The following is a 15,532-nucleotide window of genomic DNA, read 5'->3' on the forward strand; positions in this document are numbered from 1 at the left end:
CAACTTAGGAGATGGAAGGTCCTCTGCCTCTGGGGAGTTCCCAATCGAATGACGAAGATCATGACCGTATATGACTGTGTGTATGTGCTGGATGGTTTGGACAGAGCTGCAGGTTCTGATGGGAAACAGTGGTCAGCTTTCCAGCATGTCAGTAGCTGCTCCACACATCAGAGTCCTAGGCAGAGGTGTGTGTCTGTTGCGGACATCGGAGGGAGCACACTACAATCACAAGAGCAGTGTCTTAGAGACAAACATACAAACCAGGCTGATACAGCTTAAACAGGATAGGAGAACATAGTACTGTAAGGAAAATGGATATTCTTCCAGACCTACTACTAAAGGTGATACACACACAAACCTCATTCTTTACAGAGGAGTCTGTTGCATCTACATGACAGAGGACCGAGACAGACAGACGGACTACTCTGTTGACTTGACGCATGCATATATTGCGCAATGCAGCTCCAGTAACTCCATCCATCCCCACCTGGCCTTCTGCAAGCGTCCACCAAAACCACCCTCTTGATTGGCGAACGTCATATCGGACACCCGCAGGAGGAGAGGGCAAGGAGTAGTGTCAGGAACCAGAACCAGGGTCATATTCACTAGTCATCAAACGGAAGAAAACAACAAACAAGGACTACCTAAAAACGTGTCCAATCAGAAAAATAGTTTTCATTTTCTGTTGCAAAGCATTTTACTAACTAATATGGCCCTGTATCAAAACTGGGCGGAACGATCCTCAGCCTTCAGCATAGACCTACACATACTAACTAATGTCTCTACATACTATGCACTGTACACTCCTGTCAATATCTATATGGGCGGTATTTTGACATGAGGGCTACACACTTTTCTGTAAATCATTCATTGCGGTAAGCGTTGTGAGCTTATCTGAACTCTGAATCAGGGCCCCAAGAGACCATAGATAAATCCCTGTCACGGTTGATTTTGCAGTTGTCTGGGTGCTAATGCTATGGGTCAGGTTGAGTGATTCTGTGTCTAGACTCTAGACAATAGACACCAAGTTACGAGATAGATAGACAAAGCGAGACAGAGAGAGAGCGTGAGAAAGCTAGCAAGCAAGAAAAAGAGGGAGGGAAGATCTGAATTGCATACTCCTCGTATCCTCTCTCCTCAAAATCCCATTGGATGAGAAAGCTAGAGGTCCATCCCATCTGACCTTCTCCTCTAATGGGTTTTGAGAAGGAGGCGGGATAGTGGCGAGAGGACGCGAGGCAGTGGAGGCTCCTCAGAGGAGGAATGGAAGGACCATCCACTGTGAATTTCATACAAATTGTAAAACATTTACAAATGTATAGTTTTTAGATGAAACTATACTAAATATATTCACGTCACCAAATAATTGATTAAAACGCTTTTGCAATGAAAGTCTACAATAGCTTCAACAGAACTCTGTAGGGTAGCACCATGGTGTAGCCAATCCAATTCACATTCTCCCACAGAGACAAACAGAAAAGGACATGTGTCTCAGTCAGAGGACTGAGGAGAGCATTACCTCCTTCCCTTGTATATCTTCACATTCTCTCCATATCATGTGACTAAAGAGAGAATGTTCCCGAGCAGGAGTGACAGCGCGGTCAAATGGTTTCCCTCCAAATAAGTATAAACTAAACAGTCAGGGCAAGATGGAGCGGTCACATAACAGGTTCTGGCCTCTGTTCAGACTGTACACTGACTGATCCAAACACATAGCAGGGTTCTACACTTTTTTTTACTGCTACAAATTTTTTCACATGATTTTGTCGCAGCAATGATTAATGAAAAATAAATATATAATTGATCATGACCTGGGCCCACACTCACAAAAAAAGCTTAAAATATTTTTTTTTAAACAAGTTTAAGATCATTTTTAAGTGCAATTCCTAAAACATTTCTTCTTAAAGCAGGATTTTCTCATGAACTTCTTAACTATATTTTTAAGATCATGATTGTTGCTAAGCAATGAGCTAGCTAGTAAGGGCAATCCTGTTAGCATATTTCTTACTGATCTAACAAATATACTTGGATTTAAAACAATCAATAGTGAAACTTTGAGATGAAGTTTAATTGCTTACCATTAGCTTATTTTCCTCACTTCCTTGAGTTTAAGACGAGGGTTGAGCCATGTTGGAATTAAGAACATTTCCAAGAAATCAAATAACTTGATTTTTGAAGAATCGTATTAAGCATATGCATATCAACATGCAAGGTGCAGCAAACATAAGCACCATCGCTTGATAAATAGTGCATAAACAATTTTGAAGGATTGCATGAATAACTGTGTAATTATATATTTTTTAAAGTATAGTTATTTGTTTAGATAGAGTAAAGGATATGTTTTGTATAATCCTACAAATTCCTAGGGAAAATAATGTAGGCCCATAGCCTAGTTTTGTTTCCCTTACAATAAAAACAGACAGTCTAATTCATTTGATCACCTTTATTTTTAGAATTAGATTAGTAATAGAGTTCTAGTCATGAATAAAGTCCAGTTACAGCTTTTGACAAAGTAGAAATGAAAAAGATAAGTCAGCCAGGTGCACAGGTGAAATTATTTGCTGCATTCTTAAACAAAAGCACCAGTGCATGAATTGCATAAATAAATAGCATCTTGTAATAGTAGCTTAGTAGCCAGAGCAATGCTGCCGCGGGAGGTGTCATGTGCCGAATGCATGGACAGCACGGATATTCTTGGAAAAAGTGAAAATAGAGCTGCACCTCTTGAATTATGAGTGTTATTTGACAAAAGGTAATAGAAACGGCAGAATATGTGCCTTCTGATACTACAGTGCATAAAGGAAAGTATTCAGACCCCTTGACTTTTTCCACTTTGTTACCTCACAACCTTATTCTAAAATGGGTTGAATAAAAGATCTACACAATTTTTTTATTTAGCAAATGTATTCAAATAAAACGAAATACATTTACATAAGTACTCAGACCCTTTACTCAACTTTGTTGAAGCACAATTGGTAGTGAATACAGTCTTCTTGGGTATGACGCTACTAGCTTGACACCTGTATTTGGGGAGTTTTTCCCATTCTTCTCTGCAGATCCTCTCAAGCTCTGTCAGGTTGGATGGGAAGCGTCGCTGCACAGCTATTTTCAGGTCTCTCCAGAGATGTTCAATCGAGATAAAGTCCGGGCTCTGGCTGGGCCACTCAAGGACATTTAGAGACTTGTCCCGAAGCCACTCTTGCGTTGTCTTGGCTGTGTGCTTAGGGTTGTTGCCCTGTTGGAAGGGATGATGACTGGTTTCCTCCAGACGTGACGATTGGTATTCAGGCCAAAGAGTTCAATCTTAGTTTCATCAGACCAGAGAATATTGTTTCTCATGGTCTGAGAGTCCTTTAGGTGCCTTTGGCAAACTCCAAATCGGGCTGTCTGAGGAGTGGCTTCCGTCTGGCCACTACCAAAAAAGGCCCGATAGGTGGAGTGCTGCAGAGATAGTTGTCTATCTGGAAGGTTCTCCCATCTCCAGAGGAACTCTGGAGCTCTGTCAGAGTGACCATCGGGTTCTTGGTCACCTCCCTGACCAAGGCCCTTCTCCCCCGATTGCTCAGTTTGGCTGGGCGGACAGCTCTAGGAAGAGTCTTGGTGGTTCCAAACTGCTTCCAATTAAAGAAGGATGGAGGCCACTTCAATGCTGCAGCAATTCCTTAGACCTCATGGCTTGGGTTCTGACACGCTCTGACACGCACTGTCAACTGTGGGAACTTATATAGACAGATGTGTGTTTTGTGTGCTCAATTTCAAGTCTCATAGCAAAGGGTCTGAATACTTAGGTAAATAAGGTATATTTTTTATTAATACATTTGCAAACATTTTTAAAAAATCAGTTTCTGCTTTGTCAATATGGGGTATTGTGTGTAGATTGAGGATTGTTTTTTTTAATACATTTTAGAAAAAGCCTGTAGCGTAAAAAAATAAATAGAAATCAAGGGGTCTGAATACTTTCCAAATACATTGTATATAGAGTTCAAAATGTTGACCTGCATGTGACTGAGGGAGGGTTTGATAAAGTGATTATCCTTTCCCTGTAAATTACAAGATGAGCCCTCTTGAAGATGATCTCTTCATATACAATTTTACAACTGACAATATTGTCCATCAGATTATTTACAACTTAAATCTTGTCTATAGGCTAACTCTTATTATGCGTGAAATTAGTTTGGATATAGTTTCGATGGGCAGGCATAATTTTTTCTCCCTGCTCATAAAGTTGGATAGAGTCAAGGATATGTTTTGCATTAAAGGCCTAGTGCAACATTTAGCATATTTTAATTTCCCTTAAAATAAAGTTGATTAGTAATAGAATTACAGTAAATAAAACAGTCCCATAACAGCCTATCTTTAAATGAAATTGTGAAGGTGAATGATTGTTGCCCATTCATCTATTTGTCATTCATTCAGTGAGGAGAGAGAGGGACGAATTAGCGCCCGGCTGGGTACCAACGTCCTACAGCATATTGTCTTGGTGGGTTAAGTTAGGAATATGTGTGAGAAAAGAAAGAAAGAAAAAAAAAAGAAAAAAAAAACTGGTAAAATGTTCAAAATACTTCACTGTTTGTGATTTCAAAATTCTGACAAATGAGCAATGTAAAATACAACCATTTAGGAAAAGTCAGGGAAGGAGCAGGACATCGTTTATTCGTTTGGGGAAGAAAAAAAATGTTTAATTACAAAAATGAAGCGTCAGTGGCCGTTGGCCTATGACGGTTCTAGTATTAAATAAAAGTACAAAGATAAAGAAATAAAAATAATTTAAACAAAACAAGAACCAGTAAAGCTTTCCTTGACTTTTCCTAAATACGACTATGTAACACACTGCCGTTGTTAGAATCTTAATATCACACACAGAACTGGAGTAATAACCAGTTTAAGGAGGGCATGTGATCATCTTGAATGGTTTTCCCATTGCCTCTCCTCCGAAACAGTAAGGCCTACACTGCTCTCTCTTCCGACAGATGAGTGCAGTGCCCAGTTGATAATTACTCACAATTGCCTCAAACCGTACGGAACTAATTTCACACGTTACAGATTAAATAAATAAGTAAAGTATGATGGGGAGAATTGAGTGCGGGGGAGCGAAGAATGCATAATTATGTTCACCAATTATGAATCAAGAACAGGGCGAGTCATTCCATTGTAGTCGTGGCCAAAAGTTGAGAATGACAAATATTAATTTCCACAAAGTTTGCTGCTTCAGTGTCTTTAGATATTTGTCAGATGTTACTATGGAATACTGAAGTATAATTACAAGCATTTCATAAGTGTCAAAGGCTTTTATTGACAATTACATGAAGTTGATGCAAAGAGTCAATATTTGCAGTGTTGACCCTTCTTTTTCAAGACTCTGCAATCCTCCCTGGCATGCTGTCAATTCACTTCCGGGGCACATCCTGACTGAGGTTGGAAAAGGCATTGTTTGTCACCAAACTGTTCCTGTATGGTTGGGAGAAGTTGCTATCGGAGGATGTGTTGGTACCATTCTTTATTCATGGATGTGATCTTAGGCAAAATTGTGAGTGAGCCCACTCCCTTGGCTGAGAAGCAACCCCACACATGAATGGTCTGATGATGCTTTACTGTTGGCATGACACAGGATCACCTTGTCTTCTCCGAACAAGCTTTTTTTCAGATGCCCCAAACAAATTGGAAAGGGGATTCATCAGAGAAAATGACTTTACCCCAGTCCTCAGCAGTCCAATCCCTGTACCTTTTGCAGAATATCAGTCTGTCCCTGATGTTTTTCCTGGCGAGAAGTGGCTTCTTTGCTGCCCTTCTTGACACCAGGCCATCCTCCAAAAGTCTTCACCTCACTGTGCGTGTAGATGCACTCACACCTGCCTGCTGCCATTCCTGAGCAAGCTCTGTACTGGTGGTGCCCCGATCCCGCAGCTGAATCAACTTTAGGAGACGGTCCTGGCGCTTGCTGGACTTTCTTGGGCGCCCTGAAGCCTTCTTCACAACAATTGAACCACTCTCCTTGAAGATCAGATAAATGGTTGATTTAGGTGCAATCTTACTGGCTGCAATATCCTTGCCTGTGAAGCCCTTTTTGTGCAAAGCAATGATGACGGCACGTGTTTCCTTGCAGGTAAACGTGGTTGACAGAGGAAGAACAATGATTCCAAGCACCACCCTCCTTTTGAAGCTTTCAGTCTGTTAGCATGACAGAGTGATCTCCAGCCTTGTCCTCGTCAACACTCACACCTGTGTTAACAAGAGAATCACTGACGTGTCGTCAGCTGGTCCTTTTGTGGCAGGGCTGAAATGCAGTGGAAATGTTTTTGGGGGATTCAGTTCATTTGCATGGCAAAGAGGGAGTTTGCAATTAATTGCAATTCATCTGATCACTCTTCATAACATTCTAGAGTATATGCAAATTGCCATCATACAAACTGCTGTTTCAGACTTTTTGAAAATTAATATTTGTGTCATTCTCCAAACTTTTGGCCATGACTATTTATCAATTCTAATTATAGGCCTAATCTTAAAATGGTTTGTACCCTATATCAGTTCACCGAATCAAAGCAGTCTTATATCTGTCTACTCTGTTCTACTTGGAGTACTCCGTCCTACTTGGAGTAGGCTTCACAGCGAGAGCGTGCATCATTTTACATGCTGAAAGGCTTTCAATATCTGGGAAAATATCCACATCAGGCAGCAGGTGCGAGTGTCTGAGAATGAGGTGATGAGGCTTGTGGAACCTTATGTTGGCAAGGGGAGCAATGTCACCATGGACAATTTCTTTACTTCACCGTCATTGGCGAACAAGTTGCTTGCAAAGAAAACAAGTCTGACCGGCACCATGAACAAAGTGAGACGGGGACTCCCTCCATCTGCCCAAAATAAGGCACCTGCACAGCAACGGTGTTGAAGAATGACAAAACAGAGGGACAAAAGAAAACCTGATACTATTAAGCACAACAAACAAAAAGGTATGTAGTGTGTAAAGCAAGTGAAAGTTCTGAAAGTTTTGTCAAGGGATAACAGCTGAAGGAAATCCAACTGATGCCATTGCATGACGATGCACACAAGCACGAGCTGACAATAATTGACTCTTTGACTGCTGTCATATCAGCACTTATATTCATTATAATACCATTATTGCTTTTGTGCAGAGTTTCACTACTTATCAAGGCCACTTGTCGCTTATGTTTATGATACTTTTGTTTTTATCATTTGACCGCTCGTCTTTTGACTGTGTGTCATAGTGGTTGGGGTATTTTTTTATGTTAGTGTTATAAAAATAAGCTGTTACCATGTTCCAACACATATGCTTTCTGTTTCATAGTTGTAACAAAGGCACTCCATTACATGTTTTCAAATCATTTTTATATGATTTGGATAGATTTACTGTAACAGCAAAGAAAAGAGACTTCAAAAGTACAAAATCTATTTGTTGCAGATTTCAAATTACCATGGTTTTAATTTCGTCAAAATCCTCTAGAGGGGAGAATCTGAAAAAAAACAAATACTTGAGGACTGATTTCCCCCATTTTTTTATATATTTTTTTTAGGTTACTTTTTATTCAGGGGCTCACCAGCCAAACAGTTGTGTTTGGCTAGCGGTGTTTCTGTATCGAACTTGTGATTGTTTTGAAAACGAATGGCCACTGGATTACTGCAAATAAGCATGATTCTTCCAGGAAGGCAACTTTGTAGTTAATTTTTAATTGCCTTTCCATCTACCCGAAAAAGCATAGGCCATCATTAGCGTCGCTAACGGCTACACAACGTGGAAAACATATAGGCCCTAAGAGCACCGCAGGGCATGACATTCAGGTAAATTTGCCAGTGGCACACCGGGCCAGAGCCAACTGAAAGCTACTGGTCCAAATGAAAAGAAATACCAGCCTATGACAAGATCTGATAGGAACGCGAATGACGCGTGCATAATTTCAATATCTGGTGATTTTATCTTTCATTTGCGAACCGAGCAAGTAGCCTATACAGAGTTCATACAGACATTGGCAAGTCAAACTGACTTAATTTACATTTTTATTTCAAGGACCTACAGTTGAAGTCAGAAGTTTACATACACTTAGGTTGGAGTCATTAAAACTCTCGTTTTTCAACTACTCCACAAATTTCTTGTTAACAAACTATAGTTTTGGGAAGTCAGTTAGGACATTTACTTTGCGCATGACAAGTAATTTTTCGGCCAAAAGCGAGGAAAAATGCAGAGCGCTAAATTCAAACAAATTACTATAAAAATCTAACTTTCATGAAATCGCACATGAAAGAAACCAAATTAAAGCTACACTTGTTGTGAATCCAGCCAACATGTCAGAATTCAAATAGGCTTTTCGGCGAAAGCAAACGATGATACTATGAGGATAGCAACAAAGTAAACAAAGAGAGAGAAGCATATTTCAACCCTGCAGGCGCGACACAAAACGCAGAAATAAAAATATAATTCATGCCTTACCTTTGACGAGCTTCTGTTGTTGGCACTCCAATATGTCCCATAAACATCACAAATGGTCCTTTTGTTCGATTAATTCCGTCAATATATATCCAAAATGTCCATTTATTTGGCACGTTTGATCCAGAAAAACACAGCTTCCAACTTGTGCAACGTGTCTACAAAATATCTCAAAAGTTACCTGTAAACTTACAAAAGTAGTTTGAATTTTTTTTCTAATACAACTTTAAGTATTTTTTTACATAAATAAATCGATAAAATTGAAGACGGGATGATCTGTGTTCAATACAGGATTAAACCAAAATGTAGCTAGCTTTCTGGTCATGCCCCTCTAACAAACAGGACACTTCGAGTGACCCTCGTTCAAAATGGCCGTACTTCTTCATTACACAAAGGAAAAAATCTCCACCAATTTCTAAGACTGTTTCCATCCAGTGGAAGTGGTAGGAACTGCAAGAATGTCAATTAGAAATCTGGATTCCCAATGAAACCCCATTGAAAAGAGAGTGACCTCAAAAAAAAATCTGAATGGTTTGTCCTCTGGGTTTCGCCTGCTAAATAAGTTGTTATACTCACAGACATGATTCAAACCGTTTTAGAAACTTCAAAGTGTTTTCTCTCCAAATGTACTAATAATATGCATATCTTATCTTCTGGGGATGAGTAGCTGGCAGTTGAATTTGGGTATGCTTTTCATCCAAACGTGAAAATGCTGCCCCCTATCCTAGAGAAGTTAAACAGCTTAGAAAATTCCAGAAAATGATGTCATGGCTTTAGAAGCTTCTGATAGGTTAATTGACATCATGAGTCAATTGGAGGTGTACCTGTGGATGTATTAAGGCCTACCTTCAAACTCAGTGCCTCTTTGCTTGACATCATGGGAAAATCTAAAGAAATCAGCCAAGACCTCAGAAAAAAAGTGTAGCCCTCCACAAGTCTGGTTCATCCCTGGGAGCCATTTCCAAATGTCTGAAGGTACCATGTTCATCTGTACAAACAATAGTACGCAAGTATAAACACCATAGGACCACACAGCCGTCATACCGCTCAGGAAGGAAACGCGTTCTGTCTCCTAGAGATGCACGTACTTTGGTACAAAAAGTGCAAATCAATCCCAGAACAAAAGGACCTTGTGAAGATGCTGGAGGAAACGGGTACAAAAGTATCTATATCCACAGTAAAACGAGTCCTATATTGACATAACCTGAACGGCCGCTCAGCAAGGAAAAAGCCATTGCTCCAAAACTGCTATAAAAAAGCCAGACTACGGTTTGCAACTGCACATGGGGACAAATATCGTACTTTAGAGAAATGGTCTGATGGTCTGATGAAACAAAAATGGAACGGTTTGGCCATAATGACCATCGTTATGTTTGGAGGAAAAAGATGGACGCTTGCAAGCTGAAGAACACCATCCCAACTGTGAAGCAAGGTGGTGGCAGCATCATGTTGTGGTGGGGGTGCTTTGCTGCAGGATGGACTGGTGCACTTCACAAAATAGATGACATCATGAGGCAGGAAATATATGTGCATATAGTGAAGCAATATCTCAAGACATCAGTCAGGATGTTAAAGCTTGGTCGCAAACGGGTCTTCCAAATGGACAATGACCCCAAGCATACTTCCAAAGTTGTGGCAAAATGGCTTAAGGACATCAAAGTATTGGAGTGGCCATCACAAAGCCCTGACCTCAATCCTGTAGAAAATGTGTGGGCAGAACTGAAAAAGCGTGTGCGAGCAAGGAGGCCTACAAACCTGACTCAGTTACACCAGCTCTGTCAGGAGGAATGGGACAAAATTCACCCAACTTATTGTGGGAAGCTTGTGGAAGGCTACCCGAAACGTTTGACCCAAGTTAAACAATTGAAAGGCAATGCTACCAAATACTAATTGAGTGTATGTAAACTTCCTACCCACTGGGAATGTGATGAAAAAAAAAGCTGAAATAATTCTCTACTATTATTCTGACATTTCACATTCTTAAAATAAAAGTGGTGATCCTGACTGACAGGGAATTTTTACTAGGATTAAATGTCAGGAATTTTGAAAAACTGAGTTTAAATGCATTTGGCTAAGGCGTATGTAAACTTCCGATTTCAACTGTACTTTCCCTCTGTCACATGACATGTTGCTAGACAATTTACCCCTTCTCTTTAGCAGACACACACACGCATTCTCTCTGTCACACACACAAAAGAGGTACGAGGACAGAGCACGCAGCCTTGGTATAGAAAATGACAGATCTATTCCTGTGGAAGACCGAGTCTCCCACTCCAGCAGTTAACACTTCATCAAATCTATAGCACTCTCCCTGCCCCCCCTGCCACACAAACACTTTTCATTAAGTAGCCTAGTAATACAAGCACAGGAAAACTGATACTGATTTTCTCTCGTACCACCCACACACAATTTAATGTTTCCCAGTAGAAGAGGTCGTTTTGTTGCTGCGTCATCCCTCTGTGCTAGCCTCTAGCCTTGCAGCGGTGTTGGCATGTATATTTATGGCAGGGGCGTAGGAAGCAGAGAGAGCACTGGGGGTTTAACAACCTGTCCTTACCATCACAACCTGATCATAAATTGCTATTGAAAAAAAGTGACTTGCTATGGCTTTACGTCACCTGCCATCCCATGGTTGGAGTTATTTATCCAATAACCCAGTGTTCTTCAAATGGAAGCTTCTCTAACATCAGATATGTACAGTGCGGTGTCCCTCAGGGCATGTTCCACACTCTACATGTCAGCACCCAAAGCCAGTGAGCTCACTGAATAAGGAGATAGTCTCAAATATAATTGTATTGGTCGCAGATGTTATTGCGAGTGTAGCGAAATGCTTGTTATCTTAGCTCCAACAGTGTAGTAGTATCTAAAAATAATTCACAACAATACACACAAATCTAAAAGAAAGCAATTAAGAAATATTAGATTGAGCAATGTCAGAGTGGCATTGACTAAAACAGAATACAGTATATACACATTTGAGATGAGTAAAGTAGTATGTAAACATTATTAAAGTGGCCAGTGATTCCATGTCTATGTATACAGGGCAGCATCCTCTAAGGTGCAGGGTTGCGTAACCGGGTGGAAGCCGGCTAGTAATGGCTATTGAACAGTCTGCTGGCCTTGATAGAAGCGGTTTTCCAGTCTTTCGGTTCCAGCTTTGATACATCTGTACTGACCTCGCCTTCTGGATGATAGCGAGGTGAACAGGCAGTGGCTCGGGTGGTTGATGTCCTTGATCTTTTTGGCCTTCCTGGGTCATTGGGTGCTGTAGGTGTCCTGGGGGGCAGGTAGCTTGCCCCCAGTGATGCATTGGGACCACCCTCTGGAGACCTGCGGTTGTGAGTGGTGCAGTTGCCATACCAGGTGGTGATACAGCTCAAGAGGATGCGCTCAATTGTGCATCTGTAAAAGTTTGAGGGTTTGGGGGCTGAGACAAATTTCTTCAGCCTCCTGAGGTTGAAAAGGCTCTGTTGCACCTTCACCACACTGTGTGGGGTGGCCCATTTCAAATCGGCAGCGATGTTTACGCCAAGGAACATGGAGCTTTCCACCGTCACTGCGGCCCCGTCGATGTGGATAGGGTTGTGCTCCCTCTGCTGTTTCCTGAAATCCACAATCAGCTCCTTTGTTTTGTTGATTGAGGTTCATTTCCTGGCACCACTCTCCCAGGGCCCTCACCTCCTCCCTCTCGTCCTTGTTGGTAATCAAGGCCACTACTGTTGTCGTCTGCAAACTTGATTGAGTTGAAGGCGTGCATGGCCACGCAGTCATGCGTGAACAGGGAGTACAGGAGGGGGCTGAGCACACACCCTTGTCAGAATGGGTGATTAACAACAAACTGGTCTTAAATACATGTCCATCTAAAAGCATTGTATTTGGTTAAAAACATTCTCTAAGGCCTCCACCTCAACTGGAGTTGTACATAAAGGGTGTGACCGGTAAAATGGTCAAGTGCAGCAAAACAGAGCAGCGCGCTATGCCCTTAACTGCACATACAGAACTAACATGTATGCCAGTCTTTCCTGGTTAAGGGTTGATGAGGGATTAACTGCTTCTCTTCTAGTAATGAGAAATATTAAAGTAACAAATTACAGATTGTCTGTATAATCAAACCATTCACTCGGACACCATACATACCCTACTACAAGACATGCAACCAGGGGTCTCTTCAAATCAAATAGTATTGGTCACATACACATGGTTAGCAGCTGTTATTGCGAGTGTAGCGAAATGCTTGTGCTTCTAGTTCCGACAGTGCAGTAATAGCTAACAAGTAATCTAACAATTCCACAACAACTACCTAATACACACAAATCTAAGTAAAAGGATGGAATAAGAATATATACATATAAAAATATGGATGAGTGATGACCGAGCAGCATAGGCAAGGGGCAATAGATGGTATAAAAATATACTAAGGGTGTATACTAAGGGTGAAACGGTTCACAAAACTCACGGTTCGGTACATCAACAAAATAAATGCCTGATAAATATGTGTTTAGATGTTCCATTTATTATAATAGTAAACATAGGTAGCTTGAATTCCCAGGACATATGGAAACAAAGGGACAACAAAAAACAGCAGTGCCTGCCTTAAAACATTAAATAAAATAGTAATTTAAAACAGAACTTCAACAAGAGTGCATAGTCCAGCAGCATATCAAAATTAAGGCACATAGCACCACTTGAGACTGGAGACTGGTTAAAAATAATAAACATGATCAGATTTAGGTTTCCTTCAAGAAGATTAGTCTATCCACATCATCTGCAGTGAGCACAGATCGGCTTGCTGTGACAATGTCAGCCACTGTGGAGAATACCCTCTCGCTAGGGACAGAGGTCCCAGGCACAGCCAGGTAGCGCCTTGCTAACATGGCAACATGAGGGTATATTAACTCTTTGGTCTTACACCATGTAAGTGTATCAGCAACCAGGGGAATACAGTCCACCTCCTCCTCTATGACCTTGACCTTTGACTTGGTTCCCTGCTCCTGGGTCGTGAAACAACTCCCCAAAAAGCTCAGCCATGGCAGACTTCTTTTCAGGAGGAGAACCCCTGTCTGCCATCTCTGGAGAGGGGTGGGCTCCTGTGGCTTGACACTGCAGAATTAAATTAGATGAAAATTACTATCTCTGAAGAGGCTTTAAAAATATGATTTGTTGTTAGAAATAGACACTATGACAATTACAATTATTACTTTATAATTAATTGTTAAATCACTAATTAAATACAATACCTGTTGTATATTGGTCACAATCTCTGCTGTGAGTGCATTGTAGATTCTCAAACGAGCAGCAGCATCCAGGTGCAGCAGGGACTTGAAACAGGGGTCCAAAGTGGTGCTCTTGTGTAAGAAGTCTTGGACACCAGGGTCACATATCTAGGCTCCAGGTTAACTCTGATAACAGTCTTGACATCCCTTACTGCGGGTTCATCTTCAGATGCAACCATTTATTTCAAGATCATTGTTTTCATAGGCATTACCATGGAAACTGATGGAATGCTCTCAGTGCATATCAGTGTTGTGACTGTTTTGAGAGGTTTGCACACTTTGATAACTTCTTCTGCTAGTCTTATGTCATTTTCAGACAGACACAATATCTTGGCCATTCTTCCCCACAGCTTGATCAGTCAGTGTAGAATACACCACAACTTTCTGCTCAAGGTATCGCTCAACCATGTCATGGCTCGAATTCTATCTAGTAGGGACATCTTGGATTGGTTTGTGGTTTGGCAGCCCCTGCATCTACTGTTGTGTCTTGAAACCATGTGCAGCAGTTGTGCTTTTATGAAAGGATACCACCTTCCTGATCTTTGCTAGGAGGCGAGAGACTGGATTCACTGACATTGCTTTTTGAGATGCTAGATTAATAACGTGAGCAAAAGCATCCCATCTGGTGTCCCAATCCAGCTAGTGCAACTGCATTTACAATATGTCTAGTGTTGTCAGTGGTCACAGGAATCTTTACATCATCCCTCTCCAACTACTTCTCTCATCTCGTCCCAAGCTTACACTGGCGTGACTACTCAAGGGGACGTGTTTGAAGGACATTGCTTTTCATCTCCCACTCTGCCGTAAGGAAATGAGCCGTTACAGTAAGGGAGCTCTAGACGCTCTAACAACAGACAGCGTTTCTGACAACTCACGCTCAAGTTGTTCTTTAGGTTTTTTGGTATAAGGAAGGTATTAAATGTCTGGGCAAAATGTGTACGGGAAGGAATAGTAAAGCGCGGCTCGACCACTAAACATGTTTCTGAACCCCGCATTCTCTACCTCTCTAACTGTACTTCAAATCTATGATACTCCCCCACTTAACATACTACTTGATTAGTTGGGCCCAAGCTTGCTGTACAACATTAAAACCTATTCAGTCTGTCTACAAAACAGGCTCTCAAAGTGCTTGATAGGAAGCCCAATAGCCAGCATCACTGTTACATCCTCAGAAAGCATGAGCTCCTGAGTTGGGAAAATCTTGTGCAATACACATGCACATTTGTGGCCTGCTGGAGGTCATTTTGCAGGGCTCTGGCAGTGCTCCTCCTTGCACAAAGGCGGAGGTAGCGGTCCTGCTGCTGGGTTGTTGCCCTCCTACGGCCTCCTCCACGTCTCCTGATGTACTGGCCTGTCTCCTGGTAGCGCCTCCATGCTCTGGACACTACGCTGACAGACACAGCAAATCTTCTTGCCACAGCTCGCATTGATGTGCCATCCTGGATGAGCTGCACTACCTGAGCCACTTGTGTGGGTTGTAGACTCCGTCTCACGCTACCACTAGAGTGAAAGCACCGCCAGCATTCAAAAGTGACCAAAACATCAGCCAGGAAGCATAGGAACTGAGAAGTGGCCTGTGGTCACCACCTGCAGAACCACTCCTTTATTGGGGGTGTCTTGCTAATTGCCTATAATTTCCACCTGTTGTCTATTCCATTTGCACAACAGCATGTGAAATTTATTGTCAATCAGTGTTGCTTCCTAAGTGGACAGTTTGATTTCACAGAAGTGTGATTGACTTGGAGTTACATTGTGTTGTTTAAGTGTTCCCTTTATTTTTTTGAGCAGTGTATGATTAATGTATTGTTCGGTTCGCAGTGTG

The 15,532-nt window shown here is 41.5% G+C and overlaps 1 protein-coding gene across 2 annotated transcripts in view; it reads right to left on the minus strand.

Annotated features, from left to right (window-relative positions):
* The window catches only part of LOC111951822 (arginyl-tRNA--protein transferase 1), a 181,009-nt gene that overhangs the window by 141,615 nt on the left and 23,862 nt on the right, over positions 1-15,532 (minus strand). The gene's annotated exons all lie outside the window — the stretch shown is intronic.

Source organism: Salvelinus sp. IW2-2015, linkage group LG25, assembly GCF_002910315.2.
Source record: "Salvelinus sp. IW2-2015 linkage group LG25, ASM291031v2, whole genome shotgun sequence".
Classification (NCBI taxonomy): Eukaryota; Metazoa; Chordata; class Actinopteri; order Salmoniformes; family Salmonidae; genus Salvelinus; species Salvelinus sp. IW2-2015.